Source organism: Engraulis encrasicolus, chromosome 19 (genome assembly GCF_034702125.1).
Source record: "Engraulis encrasicolus isolate BLACKSEA-1 chromosome 19, IST_EnEncr_1.0, whole genome shotgun sequence".
Taxonomy (NCBI): Eukaryota; Metazoa; Chordata; class Actinopteri; order Clupeiformes; family Engraulidae; genus Engraulis; species Engraulis encrasicolus.
In genome coordinates, this window is record NC_085875.1 from 33,827,982 (window position 1) to 33,834,110 (window position 6,129).

A 6,129-nucleotide genomic window follows, 5' to 3' on the forward strand; every position below is an offset into this window, starting at 1 on the left:
CAGATCAGAACGATTCTGCAAAGCAGCATGGGATTTCCCAGGCTAACTCCAGCCTGGCCTGGGGTGGGGCGCCTTGTGCTGAATGATAATGGTGTGATTGCTATCTGGGGGCGGCTCTGCAAAATAGTGTCCCTGGTGTGGGAAAGCTGGTAGGCTCCTTCATCCCGGTTCCCTGTCCTTGGTGCACACTTAAGGGCAGTCATGGGCGGTTATGGCGTCAGACTTGTAGCCCAAAGTTTGCCGGTTCGACTCCCCACCCGCCAAGTTGGTGGGGGGATCAATCCTACCCATCCTCCTCCATGACTGAGGTACCCTGAGCATGGTACCGTTCCACCGCACTGCTCCCTTGGGGCGCCATTGAGGGCTGCCCCCTTGCATGGGTGAGGCATAAATGCAGTTTCGTTGTGTGCATTGTGCAGTGTTCACTTGTGTGCTGTGGAGTGCTGTGTCACAATGACACTGGGAGTTGGAGTTTCCCCAATGGGCCTACACTTCACTTCCTTTTCCACCGTCTCCTTCATCAACTGGTGGAACCTGTTGCTTCAACGTCTGTTAATGGCCCTGTCAGGTACAAAATGTTTACCAATAAGGGAATCAGTGCGTGACATCACTGTTGATATTTCCATCCCTTCCGTGTGGCAAAACAGAGCTTGGTCACTTCACCTTGTGTTGTGAATACACTACAAAACACACCCAGAAGGTAAGCCTCATGACTTATTAAAGAACTGTGCAATGAAATCTAGTTCCACATCACACCCGGTATAATTACTAAGTCCATCCTATTTTTAAAACGTCTGAAGTGTCATGGGAAAAGACTCCTAGCTGGCTCCGAGTTGCATACACACTCACGGTACATCACGTCAACACTACAAAGTAAAGACTGTTATTCACAATGTAACCTCGAGTAGCCTAACTGTTCACCTGTTTGCTGCAACAGCTCGCTTTTATGACAATTGGAACACACCGGAATCTGAGCTAGCAAGCTGATAAAAATAGCGAGTTTCCCAGAGCTATGCATCGTGCTCTGCACGTTTTGTCCACGTTACTGATATTGCAACCACATTTTGGTGTGCCATGCAAACAGCTATACAATAAAATGAAAATCAGCTTAGCAAATTGCGATATTTAGGCTTACAGCTGGTGACGGTAATGTAGATAATAATTGCCTTATCCCGGGTGTTGTGTGGAACTATTTCATATGATTGCACAGTTCTTTAATGAGTCATGAGGATTATCTGGGTGCTTTTGTGACATGAAAAACGATTATACTGTGTATGCGTGTGACTAACTTTCGGAAACAAAACTGTTTTGTTTCAGTTGATGCAATGTCTCATTGTCTGAACATAGTGAAGCTGAAGACATCAGGCTCGTTCGTCACGAAGCAGTAAGATTTTTGCTAGGCAGTGTGCATGCGCACTTTGCCAGTTTGATGCATTGTGCGCATGCCCACTGCATAGCAAAAATCTTACTGCGTCGTCACGAACGAGCCTACAGTGACACACTGTTTTTAAGCACATTTCATACCTGGCCAAATGTTCAATTAGTGAAATAAATTGAGATCATAACCCACCATTTAACCAATAGGCCTATGTTGTATAACACGTCATGTGGTATTTCTGCTAAGATGTGAGGTTTCATGCCAGGGATTTTGCATTGAGAATGCTGTTATCTCAGCTCTTTTGCCACACACAGCATTTTGGCGCATGCGCAGCATTGCACACAAACATGTTTACAAGATTTGCCTACACTGACCTTGAAAACAAGATACGTTCATAATTCCCAGACCTGTTCAGTCGTCTCCTCTTTGCAAGCATCCGGTAAGGCCAAGGCACAGGCACTGATGGCAAAAAGCAGTTGTAGGATTGCAAAGATTGCCATTATGATTTCCATTCCTATCAACAACACCTGGGGAAACATTGACAATAATATTTTAAAAAAATAATATATATTTTAAAATAATATATACAGTATATATATATTAGGGCTTTTTTACCTTTATTTCTGACAAGACAGTGGAGGAGAGACAGGAAATAAGTGGGGAGGGAAAGATGGGGAAGGATCGGCAAATGACCCGGGCCGGAATCGAACCCAGGTTACCAGCGTGGTAACCCAGTGCCCTACCGTTTGGCCACGGCAGGGCCAATAACATTTTTTCAAAGGTAATGTATAAAGTGTAATGTAAGCAATTACAAGTGTACATCAATGTTTTCCTGTATGCATAGAAACTGGGCTCATGCACAGACTTTCACTTCCAATTAAACAAATATAACTTGAATAGTTAAAAAACAATATCTTGATAAATTGTTACTTCCAAATACAATAGAAGCCTACCTGTAGAGTTGTGTTGTAGCCTTTGCAAAGGGCAAAACATTCCTCTATCCAGATGGCAATTCTTTCCATTTTGTCTCTTGGTTGCATTGCAAAAGCATCCTCATAATATCTAAGGTTAATAATTTTGTCAACTCTGTAGCATTTCACAATCCACCCAAAGTCCACTGGATACATCACAATGGGTATTACAGCAAACAGTGCACTCATCATGCTCATAGTCCCAGAAATAACAACCTGAGAAAAGATGACATCAAATAGTCAAATGTCTGAGAAAAGACAATATGTTTAAAGAACACAAAATATTGATTGATTTAATATTTTAGCAATGAAATAATGATTTTAGAAATAAATGTAATAACCTACTACAAATGTGCTGCCTAGTATCTGCAGTGTGCTTTGAAATATTTTAAACATGGTAGCTCTTTAAAGAAGATATAAATGAATGAACAAATGAAAATAAAATATGAAATAAAAATAGAATAAAAACTAAATTTTGCTGATGCTGACAGGAAACCAGAAGTGCTGTGTGAAATGAAGCAATAAAACCAAAGAATTGCAACAGAAAATGATTTGTTCCCTTTTTTAATAGTCCCCATATAGCACTGGTCATCTGGCATAGCGGGCATTTCCCGGTGGGGCACCCTCATGGGCCACTATTTTCAGAAATGTAAAATATATATATATTTTTTTTATTTTCATTTTTATTTTTTTACATTTCAGAAAATAGGGGCCCACGAGCAAGTCAGTTCTGCGCCGCTAATGAGGCCAAAGCCAAAAGTGCCCGGGCCCTATTTCTACCCCAATCCTGCCCTGCTCCCCATACTACCAACCTCAAAGAAAATATTTGACATCCACAAACTCACCCGGCGTGGGCTTGGGGACTTCTCTGCATGAGTGTACACGATGCCCATCAATATGAACTGAAAACCATTTAAAACATTTTAAGATAAACAGTATCTGGACAAATTAAAATTAAGGAGTAAATATGATGGTGTCAGTAACCAATGTCAGATTATTTATAAAAAGCATGCTTGAAACAATGACGGCTGACCAAAGTTTTCAATATGAACTGAAAAAATAATTCTGGACAAATTTAAAGTAAGGAGTAAAAATATGATGGTGTCAGTAACCAATATCAGTAACCATTAGTCTATGTCTGCATGGGAAAGCAAGAAATGTAATTTCAAATTCTTTGTATGACCAGTGCATGTAAAGAAATTGACAATAAAACCAACTTGACTTGACTTGACTTGATATCAGATTATTTACAAAGCATGCTGCTTGATACAATGACGGCTGACCAAAGTCTTGTAGGAAGTGCATGCCATCAACATTTCATGGTAGGGGGTGATGTGAATGCTGTGGGAAGGCTGGAGGGAGGGATGGTATGGACCTGATGGGCCAGTGGCACTTAACCTGACTTGCGTCATCTGGCGGCATTCACCAACTACACGCGGGGGCGTTCCCTTTCCTCACACAGCCTATACCAGATGGCGGGAGTCAGGTGAAGTGGCACTGGGTTAGGACATCCAATGTTTCTGAATCTGTACCTTACAACTATCTTTGTCTTTTCTCCCTGGGTAAGACTAATGAAGAAACCTAATCCAATCTAATATAACCTTATTAGGGTTAGGATTAGGATTAGGATTAGGTTGTGTGTGCAGTTAGGTGCAAGTCATTACCAATGCTCCAAGCCAGAAGTAAGGTCCATTCATATTAGGAGTATCATAGTAGGGATGTGACAACATTGTGATTGTTCCAATACCGAAGTTGAACAATCCAATCATGATCTGGATAATCTGTGGAAAACACAGACAAGAGGGAGAGAGAGACATACACAGTATAAAGGCATCTATCATCCAAAACCATTGAACATTTGCAAATGTCTAACCAAACAAATTGTTCAGCAACGAAGGTGCTGTTCCCAGAGAATCTATGGGTGTTAGTAGAGAATGTTTAAAGGCACCATAAGATATTTTTGAATCATGAGTGAGCCGTTTATTCACTACTTGACAGAGTATATACAGTATTCAAATATATGTTTACATAATGGATAAAACAGCAAAATAATACATTGTAACAACCTTTTAACATCATTTTAACAACAGTTGCACAATCTTTAGGGGAAAAATTACTGAAGCATTTACCCCCAATGCAGAAAGTGTCCCTCTGAATCTCTGCTTGAGCCTCCTGGACACTGAGTGCACTGGAGTGAAACAAAGATGTCCCAGTGTTTGCCAAAACAAAGAACAGTTGTGTCTTCTATATCTGGTCATCGTAATATAAACAGTTGCTCCCTCTGGCTTGGTTGCAGTCACTGACATCTCAGAGGCTACGGTGAGAAATAAAGTAGAATAATATCAAACAATTAAGGATACTAGTAGTAGTAGTTCCAGAGGCGAGAGTGACACTCAACAGGACTGAAATGTAGATGGACTTAAGGGGAAGTACATGTAAGGGTGCAATAACGGTAATGAGACAGAGGGGGAGCTGTTGCTGAACTGTGAAATACTTGGGGACAGGAAGGGGATTCTATAAAATTAGGGTGTGCATTCCAATATGCTACCTTGCGTCCTCCACTTGTGCTTGTGGCCTCGTACCAGGAAGTAATATGTCATGATGACATCACTGACAGCGTTATATTTCAATATCTCGCAAGAGCTCAGTTGTAAAGTCATTTTCTCATTTGCAAACTGGATGGTGAATGAAGAATAGTCCCCCCAAAATAGTTTTGGCTAGGCTGACAGCGGGGAAACTTATTTGTTTTCTCCACGGAGGCGGGGCATCAGCAAAAAGTGAGGCCACAAGCACAAGTGGAGGAAGCAAGGTCGCATATTGGAATGTACACAGGGTCTGTTGAGGTAGATAATCGAGTTGGGATTTATGGGTCTCTGACGGGATCCGGATCATAGTGGCTCATTTCCTTATTCTCAGCGTTGCTAAGGTAGGTACGCTTCCGGAAATTTGGGGCGGAAGTATTCTCTCTGATCCAGCTGCATCAAGAGCATCAAGATGCATCAAAACCGTTGAACGGAGTTCAATAGAACCCAGCTGTCTCCTATATTTATAGGTCAGTGGTTACATCTATTCATGTATTCCAAACCCTAGTGCAAAGTTGGAAATTAATGGTAACATTAATGGAAAGAGGACATTTATGAATGGGTAGGCCTATAAATTCTGAAAATAAAATAAAACAATCACAGACTGCACCCTTTAATTCAATGCGTGCAAAATATGATTTCTGTGTAACATGGTGAATATTGCTCAGGAAGAAGGACCACTAAGTAGTGAAAAAAGCCTAGCCTGAAACATTCCTTAAACAGGCACAGCAGCAATCCCTTGCAGAAGTGGATGGGCGTTGACAGTTACAGTGTAACAATACTGAAATAAGAACAGGCTCGAAACAGGTTTAGATGCCTCATTAACATAATTATATCAACGGACTATAACAACCATCCAAACATCTATTCATAGAGTCTTACAACCTGCAACAACAAGACACCCATGAAGCTCCTTGAATTTTCCTGGTCATGGCTTATGTCTAATCTTTTTCCCTTCTGCTATTCACTTCAGGATGAGCTGTCTATTTTATGTCTTATCTTATGTTTTTTGTCCTATTTCACGGAGGCTGGAAACGTTCACTTTTTTGTACCCCCCCCCCCCCCAAAAAAAAACCCACACCAAAAAACAAAAACAAAAAAAACCAAAATAACGAATTAAAGGTAACATAAGTGTTTAGTATCATTACTGCTTGCTTACTTCTTCATGTTGCCTTTCCCTTCCAAAGTATGTATTTCT

General features: G+C 41.0%; 1 long non-coding RNA gene across 1 annotated transcript; it reads right to left on the bottom strand.

Moving 5' to 3' along the window:
* Positions 1 to 66: 66 nt before the first annotated feature.
* On the bottom strand, positions 67 to 4,654 carry LOC134470125 (uncharacterized). The gene is made up of 6 exons (XR_010039159.1): positions 4,479 to 4,654; positions 4,014 to 4,130; positions 3,195 to 3,251; positions 2,332 to 2,565; positions 1,753 to 1,905; positions 67 to 561 (listed from the first exon to the last, which is right to left on the bottom strand). It is a non-coding gene; the product is annotated as an uncharacterized LOC134470125 (long non-coding RNA).
* Positions 4,655 to 6,129: the final 1,475 nt, after the last annotated feature.